General features: G+C 38.2%; 1 protein-coding gene and 1 long non-coding RNA gene across 13 annotated transcripts in view; one reads left to right on the plus strand and one right to left on the minus strand.

Moving 5' to 3' along the window:
- LOC115901995 overlaps positions 1–6,286 on the minus strand; it is a 31,091-nt gene extending 24,805 nt beyond the window's left edge. The window contains exons 1-2 of the long non-coding RNA XR_004060592.1: positions 6,276–6,286; positions 1,096–1,105 (exon numbers count right to left, since the gene is read on the minus strand). This is a non-coding gene — a long non-coding RNA (uncharacterized LOC115901995). The remainder of the gene's footprint in view (positions 1–1,095; positions 1,106–6,275) is intronic.
- ESRRG (estrogen related receptor gamma) overlaps positions 1–23,622 on the plus strand; it is a 390,382-nt gene that overhangs the window by 293,622 nt on the left and 73,138 nt on the right. The gene's annotated exons all lie outside the window — the stretch shown is intronic.

The raw sequence follows: 23,622 nt of genomic DNA on the forward strand, positions 1-23,622 counted from the left end.
TGGTGACGACTCCCTGAGACAATAGAAGTCCTGGAGACCCAAGCTTTCTTTGTACATTTGTATGGCCTAGTTTAGATGGGGGGTTTTTTTCAGCTTTTTTCCCCCTCCCTTCCCCCCCGACACAAGAAATGAATGGCTTGAAAATTGAGGCAGAGAACTGGTACTGCACAAAGCCAGCTGTCCATAGCTCTGCTTTTTGGCCTTGTAATACTTCCCTCCAGCTGAGCAATGAAGAATTTAAAAATCAGTCATGTTTAATGTTGATTGTCCATTTGTGCTGTCTAAAGCTGCATAGTGCCTAGCTGACTTCACTTAAAAAAAATTGAAATAATCCTACCTTTGCATTATATTCAGTTACAGGTATATTGAAATACATGATCAAGGGTGGCATACCATATTGTATATTCCACATTTGAAACACAGATCCTGTATATTAAGATCTCCTTGTATTACCAAAAAAAACCCCAAAACCACCAGACTTTCAGTAAAATTGTCTTATTTCAGCTTGGTAGACCTGAATTCATCAAATTTCTTATTCACTCATAATTTTCGTCATGAATTATAGGCAGAATAAATATTTGTATTTATTCATCTGTGTAAGCAGAAGAAGAGAAAAGTAGGTTGGGAGACAAAAGCAGGGAAGTCCTTTCAAAGACAAATGTTGAAGAAGGCAAAGGGGTAAAGATAATTTGTGCCTTCACGCCTGTAGTATCTGTGTGCCCCTAACCTCCTACAAATCCCACCAGATTCCTGCAGGTACAGCCTTTAGACTGTAGCCTTATGTGATTGTCAACTCGATGTTCTTAGTGGCCTGAAAAACATGTGGTAGTAATAGTAAAATACTTAATTTTGATACTATTCAGTAGTTAGCTAGGGAAGTCCCTGTTTATCATTCTAATGCTGCAGGTTTGCTGTTTTTCACCCATATTCAAGAAAATAAGCTTCTTCAGTACCTTTTGAAACACCTTGGGCTTGTGCAGCATGACTTTTCTGCAGCAAATGTGTCATGAGCTTGTCAACAATTTTTTCAGGGAATATTTTTTATACATTTTAGAGAGCACCTGTGATGTGTAGACAGTGATAGCTCCATTTTACAATATTAAACCTCAGAGAAAGAGAACAAGAGTTGCTTAGTAAAAGTCACATGTGGTGGTAGAAGCACAGCTAGAAGTGAAACTTCTGCTCTGAGGTTAATGTCAGCCTGGGACTTCAAAGTCCAGCCGTGTCCACCCCTTTGTCACCCAGTGACTGAAAGACAGAAAGGTTTATTGCTTGTTCATTTGGGGTTTTGCATTTCTCTTTTTAACACTTCCCTTTATATGTGAACTCCTCAATCAGCTACTGGTGAAAAGAATCCTAAAAGGTGAAGTGAAATTAAAGGCAGCTTTTGTCAACAGGGAAAATAAAGTGCTGTGTTTCAGTGTTCCTCTATATTTGCCACTGATATTAGCAGAGGACGCTTAGACACATGGAGAGGAATCTGTGTCGCCAGAATATTCAAATTTTTCGCTAGGTGAAAATTTCCCCAGCTGACAGGTAGCAGGAGTGGCAGCTGAACGTGGAATACACAGTGTGTGGAACACACACTCCTGAGTTGCAGCAGTGCTTGGAAGCTCTGCCTGTGTCTCCATTCTGCTGCCTTGGTCTGAAAGCCAGGGCATTTCATGCAACCTGGTCATACTTAACTAGGACCACACAGAGCAAGGGAGGTTTTTTAATAGGCTGTTTGGGGGAAGAGTGGAGACCCTAGCGTGTAGACTTTGAGATCTTTACTGGGAGCCTTATTTGCTTTTGGTTGCAAGCTACCCTTCCATGCCATTCCCTCCCCCTCCAGTTTTAATTTGATGGAAAGCCAGCAGTACTGCAGTTTAATGCAAGACCTCCAGTGAACTCAGAAAAGATTATTATTTCTCACTTTGTCTTTACAGAAAACTTTAAAATTTTATGCGTCAGAACGCAGGATTATCTGAAGACACAAATGCAACACAACACTGACAAAATCAGATGAAAAATCTCACTCTTTTAGCTATGAAGAAATTAGATTTATCATCAGAAAAGCATTCTCTTTTCATTTTCTGAAAGGTGCTTTTTGACAGACCCTTTGCAGTGGACGTCATGCTCACAAAACATGCTGTCACAGGGCTATTTGAATATGGTGACAGGCTCATTATCATGTTGAAGACAACTGACAACACTGCAGACTAGAAATGGACAGGCTTGCCAATCAGCTGTTGAAAGGATTGCAGTTGAAATAGAGGTTTTTTTTGTTCTGAGAACAGTAGTACAAATTGACTACATTAATTCTTTTTATTATGGTTGCATACACTGTAGTTAAGGGTCCGTCACTGTTTCCATTATAAATCCCTGTTTTCAAGGGTTTATTAGTAGACCATAAAAATGGTCCTGTTGAAATTTTGCATTAAAAATATATATTACCCTAACAGAACAAAATTTCTGTGGTAACTGTGTGGAGGTGGGAGGGCAGAGAAAGAGGGATTGACTGATTTTTAGCTGAAAATTGCATAAAGCTGAATGCATTATTATTTTTATAGAATCTTAGATGTCCAAGAGTTTTATAGACAGGTTTGTGCCTCGGGAGTTTACAATTTCAGGATGTGGTGCTGCCAACACTTATTATGGGATGGCATTTTCCTGGTAGTTTCACTGGAATCAGTAAAGCATCAAACCTGATCTGCTGTAGTAGGTATTTGCAGATTCAGGTTGAGTAGTCAAACAGTCTTGAAAAGTTGTTTTGCCTTTTCTTGGACCTCAAAAATAGTCAGGTTGCATTTTTTTGTTTTTAGTATTAATCTAGGATGCTAAATGATTACTTGAGGTTCAGGGAGTTTTGCATATATAGTGACAATCCAGACAATAGTGATTCCACCAATATACTCCAGTTACATGATGTGAAAAGATTGGTGGAATTTATCTGCTTTAATCCAAAATGGTGGTCCTGGGATATCTTTTAATAGTGGAATTTCCCAGGTGTTGGAGTTCATGCTGTAGTTTTGAGAGTGCCCTTAACATTTCTGTAGCCATCTGCAGCATCATACTTCTGTGCAAATGCAGGAGTGTCTGTTTTGACAGGTCTGAACAGCTCACAAGGTATCTTCTGTTTAGCTCTGGAAGCAGGGATGTTCCTCTGAGTCCCCTGAGGGCCTGATGTGGCAGGCATTCCCAGAGCACCCTGTCACACCTCAGCACACAGACACCACACACGGAGTCTGCAGTCGCTCTCTCCTGTGCCATCATGGTGACCCCACTGCGGTGCCTCAGCAGCAGCCAGCTTGTGGAAAGGGAGAGGTGGTGTTTCTGCAGCCAGGATGGTTTCTTTAGCTTTTCCACACCTTCACTATAACAGTTAGAGAGAGCTGTTTCCCAGTATCTGGGATACCTTTTCATTCCTTATACGGAGGAGGCTGTTAAATCTGTGTAAAGGCTCTAAACTGGAAGGAACTGAGGTTTTCTTTTTTAAGAGAAGCAATCCAAGTTTGCTGGAGAAAGGGCATGTTGACCTACCTTCCTGCAGAAATTGAATAGGAGGCTAAGAGTCCTGAAAGGACCAAGGCATTTCCAGGGAGCCTGGTGGAAGCACAGGTCTGAAATTTAGTCATAAATTGTACATATAAACTAGGTGTGGGTGGCAGCAGTATGTGTGTGTTGGCTCATTTATGTTCTGCCCTGAGAGCCTGCCTTCCTCCATGCTTTGTACTGGAAGCCTGGATCTCTCTTCAGGTTCCAGCTCCATTTGGTGGGTCAGATGGAAGAAGTTAGGCACTGTGGGGCATAGGAGGTACATACCTTTTTGTGGGAGTTGGTTAAGTGTAAAATGAGATATTGAAATAGAAAAAGTCTACATGTAGACCCCTCAATTATTAAATTATCACCCAAAGTTAATCTTAAATATATTCACTAAATATTTAGTGTGAGGCTGATCCAGAAAGAAGACAGTTTTGCTTAGTGTATTTTGCTGGAAGCTTACAAGGAAAAATAATTTTGCTTTGTAGTTCTGTGGCTTCAAACATTTGCAGCCTTAATTGATGCTCATTTGATTACTTGATTTCAAAGCACAATCAATTACCTTAATGCATATCACTGTTCTCACAACTACGGTGATTGCAAAATTGTGAATGTAAAAATGGAAGTCACTTCTGAAAATTAAGTCTGCAATTCTATTTGCAAAGTCAGAACTCTGACTCTCATGAATTACAGCAGCACAGAGCAAAGGTGTATATTGTCATATTGCCTGAGCTATTATGGAGTATCAGGTCAATTGTGTGCATACTTAAAATCTTTAAAATATTTATGCTTCTCTGTTGAAGTCGGTCATCTGTTTCTAGAAGGAAACTTTGTGAAGATATAGTAACTAATGCAGGATGTTGAACCAAAAAAGTAGTGTTTAGTTGCAAATTACTAAGGAGGAATTTTGTCTTTTTATGAAATTATGGCTCTACAGAAGTCAGTGACAAAGTTACATTTGATCTGGGGGCAGATGGGTTTTCATGGAGTGAGTAATTCTCGTGATTAAATCGGGCAATTGGAATCAAGACTTAATTTCTATTCCAGAACAAGACATTTCTACTTAGTGTGCGTCCAGCAAAAATATAATAGATACAATAATACAGAGCTCACCTGCATGTTGTGAGGCTTATTGAATTAATATTTATGGAACACTTCAAGATTCTTTGATAGAAAGTGCTATATGGCTGCATACTATTACAATAAAGTCCTGAACAGCAAATCAGTCTGGAGTTATTCTTATCTCATCCAGTTATAACTGACTACTGGAGCTGCCTATCTTGTTAGAGAGAAGAAAGAAAAGAAAACTAGAAACAATTATTTGGAAATCCTTGGGCTTAATATTCCAATTAACTTTTGGGTTTTGTGGTTATAGACCCTTTTTTAATGCTTTGCCAGGAGATTCATGATTGAAACCAAGCATAACGTAGTAACTTTTTGTGGTTTGGGAGAGTAAATTAATATTTCCTTCTTCTGCTGTAAATTGCTTCAGAGAGCATACATCCTACACCATGCCTACCAGACATGTAAACAGCATTATCTTTGAATCATTGGTTCCAGTGCTTCCATGTATGAACAAACACTGTTGATTCATTGATGCGGGGGTTTTTGTTGGCTAAGTATTTTTATATTTGCTTTTGAAAAGAAAACAAATATTCTTGCCATTAAAAGCTGCATTGATTTGAAATGAACTATACATAAGGGTGGACTAATTACCTAATTTTTCTTCTCATCAATCAAACTCTCATTACCTTAAACACCCCTCTGAAAAGTTAGCAGAAGACCTGTTCAGCAGTCTTTAAAGAGAGTATGACAAACAGCACTGCACTGAAAAAAGTCCACCACAATTGTAAGTGTACTAAAGGGAAATTGGTTGAATAAAACTATTCCTGACATGCAAACAAAGCAGCTTATCACATGTGTAACTTCATTTTTCCTATCACCAAGTGCAGGAAGAAAACTCTGAAATCTAGGCTATGAAGCCTGGAGGATATTGATGTTTTAGCAAAACAACACAGGCATGGAATATTCTTTTTCCCCAGGACTGACCTAGTAAATTGTGCAAGCACCAGGAGAAATTTTGCCACCTGTCCCTTATAATCAAGGCCTGTCCCTTACTTAGTCTCATTTCAGTGATATAATTAAATGACACCTTTTTCCCATTTATGTTGCTTGAACATGCTGCCAGAATCCTATAGTCTTATCCAGGTACCCAGGAATGTGACTTAATTTCTTTCATCTAAAGCCAAAAAAATAATCATTTGAACATGCTCCCTTGTCCTAATAGCTAACCCAGCATGGTTTATTAGAATACTATTGTTGCAGCATTCATTGCAAAAATCAATAATCCACTAGATGGAGCAGAATAGAAGTGTAAAAACTGAGTTAAGGCTGGTATTTTAAGAAACAGAATTGAGTATCAAAGGGCCAGAACTCAGACAAAACAGCAGAAAAACACAATAGTATTTATGGAGTGTGTAGTTCTAGTAAATCAACCAGCTTTACAGTCATTCATGGATTAATATTGCAGTTCTCCTTTGTGGTTCTCTGTTCTTCTTTAAGGGATAAAATGAGGATTAATCTCTGCTCTAAAAAAGGTGATGATAAGAAAATTTTGGGGAAAAATGTGTTTCTAGGAAAGAGAAATTCTTTTTTTCCTTTCCTAAAGCAGAAGCAGTTTTTTCATTGGTGAACCAATAAGAAGACAATCACAGAAAGGAATAATAAGATTTCTTTCCCCCAGAAGTTCTTACTCATTGTTTTCTGGATAAACTGAGTTATTAGGATATTTCGAGTGCGGATTTGGGGTGTTAAATCACATCCTTTTTAAATATAAATGATCCTTACATTAATACCCCCTTCAAAGATCGGCAGGAACATGATGAGAATCATATTAGCAAGTAGATTGATGAAGATGGGAGGCAAGGCTCCAGTTGCAGAGTTCTTCCAGTTTCTATTGCAGATGTACATTAGGCATGACTTATAGTCTGCTTATTCTGTCCTGGGCCTTCTGTGCAAAGGGGCGGCCAATTACGCCAACGTGAAGTGGTTGTTTGATGAAAATACATATGGGCATGATGGATCTTAGTGCTGAAGGTACATATTTTGCAAACAAAAGGAAGGATACAGTCAGTATTTCAGGGAAACAGCTATTGAATTTGGCTTGTGAAATCTGTAAATAGGCTTCATTGTGGCCTAAGCAAGGCTTTGAACCCAAGGTCTCAGGAGATGAAAGCCCCAGGCATTATTCATTTGCAATGTCTCACCTTCAGCTTTGTGTTTAATAAAATGCTTTAGATAGGTGCAGGTGAGCTTTATTTGCTTCATACTGATTGCTTTGCCTTCTTCAAATCAAGATTTGTAGAACTTTGATAAAGTAATTTAAAAGTTGTCCATTTCCATGTTCCGGAATATTTTTGTGTATCTGAAGCTGCACTCTTCAAATTTCAACAGACAGACTTCCCTTATAATAAATGTGGAGATGATAGTACTTTCTTTTTTCTTCCTTTTTTTTTTTTTTGTCTAAATAGGAAGTTGTAAGAATTAAAACCTTCCAATTCTCATCTCTAACTGCTCCCATTGTTTTGGTATATTATAGCATTGGAATCTGAAGTTTTTTCTTTCTCTAGAGAAGACTCTTACCTGAAATTATAATTCAAATGAGGTAAAGTATTCATGTTGCTTCCCATCTTCTACTACTGCACAACATCACTATGAGCTATTTACTGGATTTCTCCCCATGCTTACTCTCTTTTTTCAATATATTCTTGATTTGTAAAATACTTCGGGATTTGCTGTTGCTTCAGAAATAGCAGGTGTTAACATTCATAGTTATGCATACATTTTGAGAAAATAATAGCCTGAACTTCTTGCATTGCAGGATATCTTTTCTCTCTCCTCTTCCTTTTTCTTAAAACACAAGTTAGTGTTTTGTCCATCAACAAATGATTTTTTCCTTTATTTCTGCTGAGTGTTCACATGCATTTACTTTAAATCAGTACAATATGTATAGAATTAATACCAGTTTTAGTCACAATGGCTGATAATCATTAGTTTTTCTTACATCTGTAAGGCTGTTCTCCTTCATTTTGTTTGAACCGATGCATCATCATGATGGCCCATGGATTATAGGCCACAAAGGTCTTCATTGAAAACATCTTAAGTCAATGCTTCTGTCCTTGTTCTCAGTGTTGGCCAGACACTGAGAACCTTCTGAGGTCATGCTGGAACAGGACCTCCAGATGAGCCGGGAACTGTGCAGGAGAGTTGTCCAAGTGCTTTTTTTAAAAAAAAAAGTGTCATCTTGGTGCACACTGGTTGGCACACAGTCTATAAGTAATCTATCTCGATTCAACTACCATTTTCCCTTAGTCTTCCTTTTACCAATATTAGTGCATGAGCCTGAACTCTTCTCTTTAAAGTATTCCTCCTTCCCTTTTCTCTTTTCCCAAGGACATCTGTGCCAAAACACTGTTGTTCAGAATGTCCATGGTCTGCTCTCGTGTTACTGCAGTACAGAAAGTGTCTGTGCTCAGTGTATCTGAAAAAAAGTAATTATATTCTTGGTTTTATACTTTTTCTGTCCATCAGTTTTGAAGCACACAGAGGGCTAAGACCCACAAGTAGAAAGTCCTGCTGGGTGTCAGTGGGGAGGTGTTTAAGATAGCAATGAAGATTATGGACTGTAGCAGGCTTGGGCCCTAAATAAACCACTGGTTTTGTGAAGGGTGTGGACAGGGGATAAAGCCCTCTCATCCTCCTTTTTCCTATGTTGGGCACAAAGAAAAGATTTTGTCTGTATTGAGAGAAGAGAAAGAGGGAGTCCTTTGTCTAAAGAACAACAAGGCAATAACCAGTCAGTCACTTTTATGCTATTAGTGTGAAATGTTTATTGCTGAACCCTGGTGTCCTGCCCATTGTCTGGTGTGTGATAAAGTAGGTTGCAGATGGTTTTGTCACATCCAGGCTTGGGAAAGGGCAAGTGAATCTCAGTGAGATTGTGTCTTCTCCTGAGTCTGCAGGACAAAGTTGCAAACTGAGTCATAACTGATTATGTAGGACGGGTTCAGCTCTTTGCAGTGGATGTTTGGTAAAATATGTGAAGGATGACATGGAAACTTCAGTACATAGCTGTAGATTAGTAGCAGCGCCAAGGAATTCACTGCAGTACAGAAAAGACTCAGTCTGGTGTCCTTTGTGTACAAGTGCTCACAAAACTTCTGTAGAAGTTAGCCAGGGGGGAAGCGGAAGTGGGATCATTCTCCTTGCACAGAGCATCAGGAATGAACAAAGGCAGTGACAGCCAATCAGCCAATTGAAAAAAAAAAAAAAAGCTGTGTGTTAAGCAGTTCTGATTTGTAGGATTACAGACTGTGAACTTGTTTAGGATGTTTCCTTGCAACTAATTAAAGAAATATTTCTTAAACATTTCTGTTCAGTTCTCAGGAGAGATGTATTTTTTCAACAGTTCAAAATTTTGTGAAAGCACAGTCTTAGCCAGTAGTTTAAAAAAAACAGTAAGACCCAAGAGGAACAATATTAAAAAGATGAAAATAAAAGCTTGAGAAGATGATGAGACTGAAAGTTCTGATGGGATTGTCCTAATGAAATGGAAACTGTCCTGTTTGGAAAGGTTTTTTGTAAAACTTTGCCATCACACACTGAGTGCTGTAGTGCTGTTCTGTGGGTTTTAGGTGTGTGGTTGTATGAGGTTTATTAGTTCTGCAATGTTTGAAAGTCCTGCTCAGGATTACCTTGTTAGAAGACAGAAGTTAATTTTAAATTGCAAAGTTTAAGAATACAACGTCTTGAATGGAAGCCAGCTTGCTCTCAAAGGGATAGTCTGTGGTAAAAGAGAAGTGTGCAAAAGAAGCATTTCCAGGTAAATATTTGTTTGTGTATTAATAGTTATATGCAAACAATGAAAGAGGAATTAAAAACCAAATATAGGTGGAAAATAAGCTACCTTGTGCAACATGATTGAGAGTCCTGTGCTTAGAAGAGTGTTTTGCAGAAGTCAGTCTCTGTGAGTGTGTCTAAAAATGTTAAATTTTTTGCAAACATGAGTACTTTACCTATTCTATTGTCAATGTATATTGATAAAGCAAACCCTGAGGCTTGATTTCAGTGATGTTTAATGTTAATCTCACATTAAAAATAAACTCAGTTCTACTATACTAGAAAGTTACGTGATGGCCTAAATAGCATGAAAACGGCAGTAGGTCATCTGTTTTTTCAGTTATTGTTCTAATACCCTGATTTGTCCATCAACTGTTAATGGCTATTGTATCATGGACAACAGCAACTGTATGCTTGAATTATTTTGTGATGCAATACAATATGTACATTAATTTTTGCATCATGTTTTAACAATGAGTTTCAGTATTAAAATCACAATAGTAAACTATCAATGTCATTAACCAGCAATATTGATTTACTATGGAAATCTAGCTATAAATTAGGCTTCATTCATAATCCATTGAACACTTGCTACAATCTTGAGACTTCTGTGAGTGCACCTGGTAAATGAGAGAAATTTTCCCACGTTTTTCTTTTGATTAATTTAAATTGCTATGCAATTTTGTTCAAATATGAGTAGTGGCACTTTCACACAAGGCTGTCTTTGGATTTTTGTTTTTCTTTTTATTGAGTTTAATGTCTGGAAGCATAGGCTACTCCAGGAATGTGTAAGAACTGGAAGTGGAATAGATGGTTCTCTGTTCATTCCACAGCCACAGAAGGAATGAGCAGTAAGGTAGCAGTACACTTGACAAAATAAGTGACAAATACAGGTGCTTCAGGAGGAATAGAAAATATTAGTAACAGAACTCAGCAGTGAAATAGCATTGATGATGTTTAAAAAATGTAAGAACAAAACCCTATATTCTAATTGGATATTATCTCCATGAATTCAATTTCGCCCTTTCACTCATCCACGTAATTTTTGATAGTAAGGCTTCACCATGCCCAGTAGAAGTAAAGGAACTCTGATCTATGCTCTCCTGAAGTATTTCTGCAGGGATGCACAAGGTGCTGATGGTGCCACTGCTCATGGAAAGCATCATTAGACTGCACAGAATGGGCAGCATTCCCTTGGTCTGCCATGGTGTGTATTTGCCCAAGCAGTGCGTTTGTAGACTGCTGCTAAAAACAATTTCACTCCCAGACCATTGGACTTCTTACAGTCTAATTTTGGCCATATATGAGGGTTACTTAAATGCAGAGATAACATTAATCTTTCAGTAACAACAAGTGTTGGCTGGGGTTAAGACCAGGAGCTTAGCATTCCTGCAATCAAAATGTTGTTGCTGGACATGAGTAATACAGTATGTGATCATTTCTGAACATTAAATCTAACCTGGATTGGCTTCAGCTCTGCTACGTGATACCATGTTGCCTCACATGGCACTGTTCTGCCCCTTTGGTCCTGGAAGATATGGGACAGCAATTAGCAAGTACCTCATTTAATTGGCAGGAGTTCATAGAGTATCAGCCCCTGTGCCCTCATGATGCTTGCGTACATAAGTGTTTCTATTTCTGTGGACAGTAGGCATTTGGGGTTTTTTTTAAACAATATAACTGCCTGGGCTTAGTGTTACAAATCATGAAACATTTTGTTTATGCATTATAAATAGTCATATCTATTTATAAATCAAAGGCACTGTGTTCTCGCTGTATTCCTAGGAGGCCTTTGGTTGTGTTAGCATTACCCACACACGTGCTTCCATTTTGTTGCCCAGGAAGCTAAATAGAAATATATGACTCTTAGCTGGCCTCATTAATGAAACAATAGATACGGGTTGGGTGCAGAATCTGAAGGAGCCACTGAGAAACATAATAAGCAGCAAGGGGAAAAAAGAAACCCCAACAAACTGAACATATTTTGAATTATTAAAAACTGTTATTCATGGGAAGCAATGCAAGGTTTTATTTAGGGAGGTAGAAGGAAAACCCTGAGGTGGTAGAGGATTCCTAAAGGGTGGAGAGCAGTTTATCTTTATACCACATAGTCAGATGGGGACAATTTATTCTCATCTTTGAGGAACAGGAAATATTTTAAAGTTAATAATGTTTCTGCCACCTTTCTCTCCCCTCCTATCATGCTTACAGTCAAAGGTGAAAGCCTGCCCTGCATCCCCTGTGACTGGTACAGAATCTACATCAGAAGCAAAGAGATGAGGGAAAGAAGAGTGGAATGAGATCAGCTCTGTGGTTTGTGACAGCCTGTAAAACTAGAACAGCCTTTACAAAAACTGGAGCTGAGTAGAAGGCATAAAAAGGCAGTAATCACCTCTAAACATGGGCCAGTTGGCAATCCTATGCTGTGGTTGCCATTACAATAGAATATCTTGCTGCAAATCAACAGATCATGTTCTAATAGTCGTACATACAGGACAGAAACATTTGTTGCTGTTTCTTTCAAGCCCCGTGGATGGGATTTATTGCTGTATGACAATCCCTGGACTACTGATCTTACAGTTTGAAAGAAAGTGCAGATTCCAGTGCAAAGAAGTTGCTGGAGTAACCGGTACTGGTGGGTGTTTTGCTGTGCTCCCCCCTCGTTGAAGCCTGGGAAACATCTCTTCAGCTCGGCTGGTACTTTGCTCCTCTGGGTAACGTATTAGCCCTGATACTGAATTGGAGCAAGAACTTCCCCATGGTAGTTAATAGCAAGAAAAATGATGTAGTGAGGTGTTACTGCTCTGGCTTTTTGTGTTCTGGCCCTGTTGGTGAGCCCACCGTTTAGGAGGGGTTTTCTGCACAGCCTCTCCCTGCTGGCATGGCAAAGACAGTGCAGCGAGGGCGTGTGCAATTCCCAGCACAGCTGTAGGGATAAGCTACTGCAGACACCTTGGATGCACTCCTGCCACAGCAGAGCTGCTGACCCAGGGCCCTGCTCTGCTCTCAGTGCTCTGGCTGGGGTGAAGTGCTGTTTGCTGCCCATGTAAATGTGTACATGCCCATTCCCCCTCCCCGTGTCAGACGCTGCAGAGACCCTGCCTTTAATAGGCAAGGTTAGAAGGATAGAGGTGGCACATGGGCCCAGTCTTCCTTTTTAGAAATCAGTAACAATGGGGTGTTGACAGGCCTTGAAGCCTAGACAGGCTTTGGGGGTCATCACGATAAGGAAGGATTAGTGTATATAATTTGCCAAATATGGCACCAGCCACCAGCTGGGTTTTTCTGCACATGGCGGATTATCTACAGGAGCTTCGTGGCTTTCACCTTAGCTGCTGGCTGTGTTTATTAGCAAATGTAGTGCTCTTCCCAGTTTAAGGACTATGTGCTAAACAGGGAACGCATGCAAATAAGATGAAAGAAGTAGTGGTTTAAATTTTGACTGAGGACAAAAAAATAGTGTGTGCTGTAGAGTCTTTAAGTATAAATACTTTTCAGTGTACCGTATCTGTTTTTCCCCTAAGATTTTCACTTGAGGGATTTTGTGTGCATCTTCATTCTTTGTAAATAAAGCTGTTTCTAACTTAATTCCCTGGAGGATATAGTTATCCTGCCCTAAGATCAATGGTCAACAGAAAATATAAAGAGGCCCTAGATCAGATCTTTGACTGCTTTGTGGTAGATAGCTAAACTGCCCACCTTAAAACGTTAAGAGAACGATAAATGCTGTAAATTCTTGGCTGTGGTGAAGAAGAACTTGTTAACCCCAGAGTTACTGGAAATAAGATATGGTCAAATTCTAACAGCATTGCTGTGTTGTAAACTGTATTTATTCCTTAAAAGAAAAGCAAGAACAGAGAGATTTAGTCAATGCTTGCAAGTATTCTCCAAATTAGATTTTTGCTGACTCTGTTAATTTGCAGTTTCAGGTAGAGTTCATACTTTTGATCTTCCAGATTATACTATGCGAATTTATGGTAATTTTTCCAAATGCTTAAAAATTAATACACATGCAATGACTTTTTTATTTTTGTTTACTTGAAGGTTTTATTTATTAGTATGCCAGTTTCTTTAAGATGCTGCAGTCCCTTTGTGTCTCCTTCCTCAGTACCTGGATAAGCTTGCCCATAAAACAAAAGACCCAGTGTAAATAAAATTTTGCAAGTCATTCAAGGATGCAACAAAAGACATAATTGACTTTTTGGACCATTTTTAGAACAAACTCTCTCAAGGCCTTTTTTCCCCCTCACAGCAACACTTCCCACTGCACTAGATCTGACAAGACTGTATGCATTACTTTATTTTGATACTGACATTTAAACAATAAAATAAAGCCATTTAAAACAAATAGTGGTGCTTCAAGTGTCTGAGCTGTCAAGATATCAAATTATATAACTTGGAAAAATCAGAATTCATTGTTAATGGTATGCACTTAACACAAAGGGTCGCTGGAGTACTAACCAGATATATATTCAGCTACCATGTTGGAGCTAACAGGCTGTATTCCTTTAGATAGAATTGACTATATTCACTTAAATGGACTTGACTCCAGTACAATCACTGTATTCAAATGTCAAAAAAAAGAGAAAGAGGATGTCACGTAGGGTCACAAATTATGTTGGATTTTGACAGATTGTAGCCTTGCTTTACAAGAGCAGTAACATCTCATTTGTCACCGTTTGATCTGTAAGTGCGGGAATGAGAGCGGAAGGCCCTCCATCTCCAGCGCAATTTAATCGCTCTGAGGCCGGCGGTGGCAGCTAAAGCCACCTGCCCATGCACTGTACTGCTGATCTGTTTTAATTTAATCGTCCGTCAGCTGGGATGAAAGCATAAATCGTCTCCCTTTGATCTGCAAACGGTGTGGCTCTTTTGTAAAGCCTGGTGCAGAATCAGGGAGACAGTTTTCACATTTAGCGCAACAGAGACAACATGGGCTTGAAAAGCTTGTAATTGATATTTCGCTGTAGTAGTAAGGCAAGAAGTTGTTCTTTTTCTAAATTTATACAAAACAGTACGGGGTTGGTTTTTTTTTTTTAGAAAAGATCATAGAGGAGGTTATTAATTTAATAATGTGTTAATTATTCAAGTTTGAAAAGCCAGCTTCTACTCTTAAATAACTCAAACATCTTTAAAACACTGAACACCCTTAAGTCACCTAATTTACAAAACATGGGATAGGAAAAATTATTTGGTGATAGCACAATAATTTTGTGAATTGTCAGCTATATACTGGCTATGTTATTTTAGTTACATTATTGCGTGTAAATGGATAAAGGAAGATCTTTAAATAACAAACAAACAAAAAATCCGCCTTCTCCAGTGGAAAATCTTGCCTTTTGCTGGAATTGTTGGAAGTTTTGTTGAAGGCTAGAATGTTATGTACACATCAAATATGTGTGGTAGGCCAGACCTTGTTTTGGGACATACAGTCTTTCATAGAAGGAGCCAGCATGAACACAACTGAAACTAAAATGGTAAAATTTGTACAAAATCTTTCTTTGTTTTTTTTTTTCAGAGTAGTTACTGAGGGTTAAAAAAGGATTTGTACATTTTTCTTCTCCCTCTCATTCCCTTCTCCCAACCCTTTACAGCTTCCTTTTCCAGGCTTGTGTCTTAGTTTTTGCACTTGGCCTCTCACATGAGGTACAGTATTCATGATTTTGATGCTGTACATTTGTACAGCACCTCCCTGAGCTCCTTGTCAATCCAAGGTGGTCCTTCCATTTGAAGACTGAAGGTCTTTAAATCTGAAGCAGGACAGCAGTAGGAAGTTCACCACTCAACTGTGAGAATTTAGACTGACCCCATAAGCTTTGAAATGCACCATCTTTTCTCCCTTTCTTATGAAAGCTTCAGGGACTGTACTCCCGGGTCAAATTCCCATTTGCCAAAATCAAAATTAAAATCTCAAACCCTCCCCAAAATTCATACGACCCTGAAGAGTTGCATATATTCTCTGCAATGACATTTTTCTGATTGGGATTGAAGGTGTGAACTGCCCAGTGAGGTTTATGAATATGTTTCCATTAGTGCTGATACTATACTGTGATTTCCCTTTTGGGAGAAGGGCTTTTTTTGCCATCGCACGTCAAAACTGGGATGTTCCTTTCCTAATAAAAAACACAGTGTATTTTCTTGACCTCTCAGAGAGCAAAGAACACAAACCAAAGTTTGTAAGAATTCCTCCTCTTTGAGTGACTAAACACATTTTATTTACCAATCTTGGCAACATTTTACTTGATAAGGTTTTCTATCTCCAATATTTGTTGCAGGATTTTATTATTTGGCAAAAGACTCTGTCTCAGGATAAAGATATGTTTTTCTTTCTCTTGTAAAATTCCGGTCAGCATATGCTGGAATACAAATAGTGAAAAATTGTCTTTGTTCTTCTTTTGCTTTCATTCCTCATGAAAATTTTGTCAGGCTGACAATATAATAAATAATTATGGAGTTGCTGTGGCCCTGGAGTGGGGAAGGACAGAGAACCATGCAACTGTCTCCCAGTACAGATTCAGCTTATGGTGCAACCAGGCCCTGACTGCTTTGAGAGCCCTGGTTTGGTCTAAAACAAATAAACACATTTTCTTGGGGAAAGAAGAAAAAGAACACAGAAAAACCTTATTCTTGTCCCCAAAGTTGACCTCTGAGATTGACCCAGATCCCTGGGTCATAAGCTCACTCAGCAGGGGACCGGGGGAAGACAAATGGGTCAGACTATTCCTAGCCCTGCTAAGTGACCCCTTCTCATCCTGAGTTTTCTGTTACAAGTTGAGGTGGGCAGGAATCCTCCAGTAACACTCAGTGCTGCAGTTCTGAAATTTAAGTGTTAAGAGATTGCTGGCAAAGCACACGAAACAGAAAGACTTTTGTGCTTGCAAATACTGCAAATTGTTGTGTCTTCCTCAGCTTCAAATATATAGCTGGAATGTTGTATGTGTTCAGGCTAGTAACATCATACAGAAAAGGATATTAATTTGCAAAGTTCAGCATTATTTGCCTAATTTCCTGTATCAAGTCTGTTGCAAAAAAAAGCAGAAATTAAGGCTGGATGAACTATTGTCAGTCCTGATGTTTTGTAGCTTCTGACTTTTTTCCTTTGTGGACCAAACCTGGGGATGGCTGTGCAGTGTTTGTAACTGCAAGGGGTTTTAGATAGAATAATGAAGTACATGGATGTGTGCACCCTGCATAGTGTAAATTATGGTGATATTTATCTTAAGTCGTGTGTAGGTAATGATAACACAAATAGCAATAAATGTCATATAGCCTTATACTGAACCATCATCTAACCAGTCCTAGGAAGGTTTATTTAAATGTATTTAAATAAAAGCAATCTAAAGTAGCAAAAGAGGACAAATTAATTTTCATGCTAAATTTTTATCTGAGATAAAATTACTTTGCAAGTCTGAACAGCTTGTTTTCCCTAAAGAGAAAAGATTTCTACCAAAATTTAGTCCTCACAATGATGTTTCATGTGCATGGGGCATTGCTCCACTGAATTTTTAATTGAGATGATAAATTAGCTCTTCATTTTTGACTACTGATTAACAAAAGACCTGTTTTCTAATCCCATTGTAGTAACTGGCATTACTGTCACTGAGCTACTGGATACAGGGTGGACTTCATAGTACTTAATCATAACATCCTGAAAGATATTTCCAACAAGACTGTCTTTTTATTCCAGCTTTGCATAAGATGATGTCAGTCTAGTTTTGTATACCCTTCACATATCCAGTCCTTTCCCCTCTTGCTATTTTGGGTGTTTTTTATTAGCTTTTCTCTTGGAATTCTGAACTCCATTACGCTGCAGTCAGATAAGTGCACATACAAACCACACCATGCTGCTATCAATACAGTCCTCTCTTAAAACTCCAGTGCACACAACAAATACAGATAACTCCCTCCTGATAAAGTCCTTGTATCTACTTAGACTAAGTAGTGTAATGAAAGTGAAGGCAAAGACAGTAATGTTTCACAACATATGATACGTTTGTGGAAAGTACAGTAAGAACTAATGAGTTGAGGGAAAATCATTCAAGATTATTGCAGTTATTTATGGGCTCTTAAGAGTCCATTCATCTGCTTTGCATTTGTGATATTTGTATTGGTTTTGCCCGTGTCCTTGCATTCATTCATGCTGTCCATTCTTCTGTGTTGATGTCACTTTTGACAGCAGTCACCAGGAATTCCCTCTTGTTGCAAAAAGCAAAAGCAATAGTAGGAGGATGTGGCCGCGATCCCCTGTAGCAGTAAGGTGCTAAGGTATAATTAGCACTTCTGCCTTTGGTTATCTTCGTGTATTTTGATGTTCTGTTTACAGCTTGAGGTGTATTGCTTATATCCATTTCCATAGTCTTCCTCACAGTGCGTGTGGCTCCGTGTACATGGTGGGGGGTGGTGGCACCATTGTGTGCTGAGTTCTGTCTGTACACGTGCACACTCAGGTGGGAGCCCCTGCTCTCTCCTCGTGACACACTTACAGGTGTAGCTCTTTGTCTTATTTTATGTAGTATTTGGAAATCTGTTTGGTTCCTTCAGCCAGGTATTTATAGTTTCTTACCATTAAGGGGAACAGGATTCAATGCCTACAGTAACTCAATTCTACATATAAAAGGCCAGTTGTTTTATAACTGGAAAATGGAGAAACTCTTAACTTCTTTACTACTCCTTTTCTCCCTGGTTTGTAAAGTTGACACAGACACATTTGCCTGTTCTGTCACAGATTATTGTGAATTACACATTCAGAAGGTCTCCATGATCTAAATGGCATTATTAAATATTCACCTTAACTGTACCGACCATGGCAGCCAGAAATTGGTTGTGGGTACAAATAATTTTTCAGCCTGTCTGTTCTTAAGACAAAAGCAATAAAGCAAGCTATTATTTAAATTGATAAAAGATGCAAACACAGCTTCCCTGGGTTTCTAGATTTATAGTAAAAGAATAAATATTTCATTGGTGATACTAATTAAAGATTGGTCAGAGATTTATCCATGTCTTTTACTTCCAATATCCATCAGACCTGATTAGGGAAAGTAACATTTGTAGTACTGTCTACTAGCTGAAAGAAAAAAAAAGTTCCATGAAGCCCACTTTACCAGATAATTATTGTTATATTAGCCTTTGTTTAGTGAGGTGGTAGCGAAGAATTCAAGAAACTAGTTTCTGGTAGGAAAAAATATGAGTAAGAATTAATTTTTTAAAAATTCAGATCTTTACTGTGGCAAATATTGTATCAGGGGAAAACTGCTAGAAAACTACCATTTTCCTAATTAATTTCCATGTGGGTAATGGATATACACTGAGGAATGGAAATAGATAAAGATCTCAACAACATAGGCAAAAATAAAGTAAAGCCTAATGGTAACATCCTACCCCATTTTTTATAACATCCAATTAAAAAAAGGACCTAGAAATACATTTTTATAGTGACACCTTCTAAATTAGAAACTTGGGGTTTCCCTTATTTGATCAGAGTTAAAATGTGTCATTCTGATATGTTGTCTCCCATTGGAGGTTGAATAACTGTTTCTTTCAAGACAAAGCATACAAGTAATTAACATCCTTATGCAGTTAATGTTTGGAGAGTGAGGGAATATTTTTTCCAAATATCCTTTAATTGTCTGTCAAGTTAATAATGCATATTCTGCTGGTTTACCTAACTAGTCTTAATTCTGGTCCTTTCTTCTGCAAATGCTAAATCTATCAGTCCACTTGACTGCAGGATTTGGCCCAAAAAGTATTGAGGTCAGATAGTAGCTTGGAAAAAAGCTTCCAGTGCTTTTCTGTCTTGTGTTATGTATCTGGGAAACTTTTGTGGGTCTTTTTCTGTCTCCAATGTAAGATTTTTGTTTATATGAGCTTTAATTGGATTTTTTATTTCAGAATTAATACAATAAATGCAATGACTAAAGATATTTGTAGATGTGAGAATGTGTTTTGTTTTCAATTTTTTTTCTTTTTTCCATATTTGTAAAAATTCTTTAGATTTAATAAGTTCAATACAGTTACAATCTGGTTGATACATTAGAACTTAGTTCTGGAAATTTTTTCAAAAGACCCAACTAGATAAACTGATCAATCCTGGAATTTATTTAAAAAGCAATTACTCCTCTCTGTTCCAGGGAAGAAAGTTCAGAAGTAACATAAAGCCTCTTCTTCTAGAAATGGTTTATTCAGAGTATTCTTACTTTATATTGTTTTCAGTAATGAAAATACTGAGTAACTGTTAGTTTAAACCATGTCTTTAGTGACCTCGACAAACTGGGTTCCTGCATGTGTTCACCATAAATTCATATTTAAATTTCAAATGAGCTAAATAAACAGTTTCATTCAGATAAACAGCTGATTTTATTCCTCTCATGTTATATTAATATTAGTATTATGGAGTCTTCTGTACCCTTGCTTTACTTCCTGACTAGCTGATAATTGGGTTGGCAGAGTATACCTGGGGTCATCTTGTTTGGCTTATCTGCACAAGAGAGAGAGTGGCGAATACTAAGGGAAAGCAGCAATAAAATAGTGGAAAAAATGAAAGGAAGATTTAATCTTTGACCAATTTGAAACATATCCTGGAGAATCCATGGAGAAAAAGATAAAGTGTGACTATGAGTAAGTTAACTAAACACATTACAGTGTGTGAGAGCAAATGGAGTTAGTCCATTGTACACGTTTAATTTCCTATTAGTCTCTGGCGTTTACTACTCCAGTCTGAGTTGGGGCATCTGTAAATTCAGTTAAATACAGTGCATTGTCTAAACATATCACAGCTCCAATCAGTCACCCGGGCTGCTGATAAGAAGCCTCTTGTATTATTGAATCTACAATAGAGAGGCTCTGCAGGCACAAAGATAACAGCTAGGTATTTCACTTTAAGTATGAGAAAAAGCAGCGACTCGCCTTTGCTGCTGCAGCTCTGACATTTATTACTACTCCCTGATTTGTTTTATACTACTGATGTGAATTTGGTTTCAAGTGCTTTGTATCCCCTCTTATTCCTAACTTAGACCTCTATCTGGAAACAGCAAGGAAAAACAAGCAAACCAAAATCAACTTTCATGATATTGCATAGATAGCAACAACTTGAGCACTTCCTAGTACTTTAGGAATGTCTTGCTGCTTTCATGCCTAAAAGAAGAAACAGAGGCTTTTGCTTGTTCTTGAACCATTTTGCTCCTTTTGAATTAAAGGAATTTCAGTGATGTTGCTTTAGAAATGAAGCTGCTGAAGAGGAAGTGTGAATCTGGCCGTCATGGTTGGGTATTTAGACTTTTCAAGTGTTTCAATTGTTCTTTCCTTAGAGTCCTTGAGTTGGAAATAAAATAATAAACAAGTCCTATCAGTAGATGTTGATGCAGATAGAAGTACTCTGGTGACATGTGCAGACTGTGTTAGATACAGAAGGAAACTGTGGATAAATACGGGATTGATGGTAACCATCTTTCAGGGTCCTTTATGTTCCTCTCTTTAACAATGTCTTTGTAGTCATAAATTTTTGGCAGACTTCAGGTGTTTATGATAAAGTTTCTTCTGCCCAAATATACACTTGTATGCCTTGTTTTCTGTAACATAGGTATGTATTAACAATTGTATATTATTACTGTTAATATATCACTATTAATGCACCAAGGATATATGTACACACAGCAGGTCTGTGTATAACCTAGAGTATTGGTATGCATCATATCATAGATAATGGAACATTTATATTCTATTTATTTATCCATAAGCTACATTATATTTAAAAATCAGGAATTCTAATCCTGAAATGTCATGCCAGATCGTTTACAATTGTTTCTGCCCTCTAGAAAGATGCCTATTTTATACTATTGTTAATATATTTAGTTTTCTTAACTAATTGATGATTTTGTAGGCTTTCTTTCTGGCTTGATAAATGTATGTGGAACCAGACATAGTTTTTTCCGTGACTTTGCAATAGAAAGCTTGTAGCTTCTCAAATATTAATTATTCATTTTCTAAAGCTTCTTTGGTTGTACATGTATGTTGAATTACAGCTGTATTTCTTGATGTAGTTTACATCAGTTTGTTTTGCCTAAGCCTTCAGTTATATCTGTTTTCCTATAGTAAGTTTTATTTCTTCTGCCATCTGAGAGATAACTGCATAGAGTTCAGTTTACTAGTTGATGCTATGAAAGTAAAATTTCTAAAGGATATGCCCCAAGGATAAAATAACCTCATCAAACCCCCCAGCAAGATCCCTAGAAGGCACAAAATCAAAACACGATGATTTGCTTCCATCCTTTGAACCAAGACATTGGGAGAATGTTACATAGATGCAAATTCCGAAGCAAGTTAATGCTCTTGCACTGCTGGGTAAAAAACAGGTCTGATGAAGCATCCAGCATCTTGTCTCTTTGATTGCTTCTAGCAGAGTTCCTGGTAGCAAATACATTCTGGCTCTCTATGGAGCTAAGATTCAGCAAAATCGGCTGGTTTTAACTTTTTGCATGAGCTTACATCCTTTCTGTGATCCATCAAACACAATTAAAAGACATTCTTGAGTTGGTCTGTATGTTCAGAAGTGTCCACTGAAGGGCTTCTGAGGGAATTCCTTGTGGTCAGCCCCTGTAGAGGGGCAGTCACAGTAATACACGTTCTGGAGGACAGAAGGGATGTGCAGGACTTACTTGTAATAAGGAACAAAAAAGATGAAAAGCCTTTTCTTGGGCATTTAAAAAATAGTATGTAGTATTGCAGCGTTTTCCCCTCTTTACTTTCAAATAAAGCACTTGCAATTATTACAAGATTTTTGTTTTGTACCACGGATTATTTGCAAAGCTGGTGTTCATTCGTGTTTGTAAGCTCACAGAGCTGGGCTTTATTGTTTCTGATACAGTGAGCATCCAAGGTATGGCTAACGTGGCAGGCCAGCACATTGCTCACAGCCTTAAATGTGAGAGTGAGGCTTCGTGCAGCCAAACATAGACACAAGAAGAAGAAAGCAGCTAAAGGAGGTGGCAGGTAGGAAAATTGCAAAGGGGAAAGTGCTACCAGTTGATGATAAAAGCAAAGTCAAGGGTGGCAATTAGGCTGCAAAAAACAGTAAGTGCATTCATGCTGGAATATAAAATTGCTCCCAGGAGACAAAAAATTCGAGCTGTTGCCGTGCCTTTAGAAAAACCTCTTAATTTTGCAGAATAAAATGTCAATCACTTCTATCCACGGATACAGCCCCAAGTGCACACCAGCAGTGATAGGCAGGGATCTCTCTAGTGAGATCTGTGGGGACCAAGGAAAGATTGCACTTACTCTAGTCAAAGGTTGAAATTACCAGGAAAGCTATGGAGGATATTCATTTAGTAAGAATTCACCAAAGCCAGAATTCTGAATGGTCAGAATTTGATGGGGTAGGAGGAATCATGAATTGAGAGTGATCAGATATGAAATACTCTGATCTAGCAAAGCCAAAGTTGATTAGAACACAGTTTTATGCAAAAGCATAATAATTTCCAACTTCTCAGTGAGAATTAGTAGTATTGAAATATATGTTTCCTCACAGTTTTCTTACATTTAGATAAGAGAGCTACCAGAACAATTGTAGAGATCGTAGGAGAAATACTTCAGCAAAGTGTCATCAGTGTAAATACTCAGTTTTGTAATGGCAGTGCTTGTTTTGGTGTGTTTTCAGCTTAACTGTTGTTACTCATTTAACCTCAGTCTTTGTGTTGGAAGAGACTAGTTACATTCCAGGTTAATTTGGTGTTGTGTTAAGTGGAAAACTAGCATCAGCAGAGGTTTACCTAATGGAAATGAGCTATTGCAGTTGTTGCCCAGTCCATTTGGAGTCTGTCAACATTGCCAAACCAGCAGCCAGATTGGCATACCTCGAAACACTGGCATCATCTGTGCCAGGATTTCATTATCCACTGTGTTACAGGTTGGTTACAAACGTATGAAAGGATTGTTTGGAAAGCTTGTGAAATGTCTGTCTGGAGTGGCCTCCAGTTTCTCCCATCAGGTAACTCCTAAATTTTCACAAACATCTATGTATTTGGCCTTGCTGCTGGACTTGTCCTTGGCTCAGAGCAATAGAATGGGACAGTCTGTTTCCTGAGAGTCAGAAATCCAAGAGACATCTGTGTCACACAGATATTGAGGCTCGATCCACAAAAAGCCCCCTCACTGCTCTACGACTCACTTCTGTCTGGTTACTCCATACAGTTACAAAGGTGACTGTGA

This window comes from Camarhynchus parvulus, chromosome 3 (genome assembly GCF_901933205.1).
Source record: "Camarhynchus parvulus chromosome 3, STF_HiC, whole genome shotgun sequence".
Lineage (NCBI taxonomy): Eukaryota > Metazoa > Chordata > Aves > Passeriformes > Thraupidae > Camarhynchus > Camarhynchus parvulus.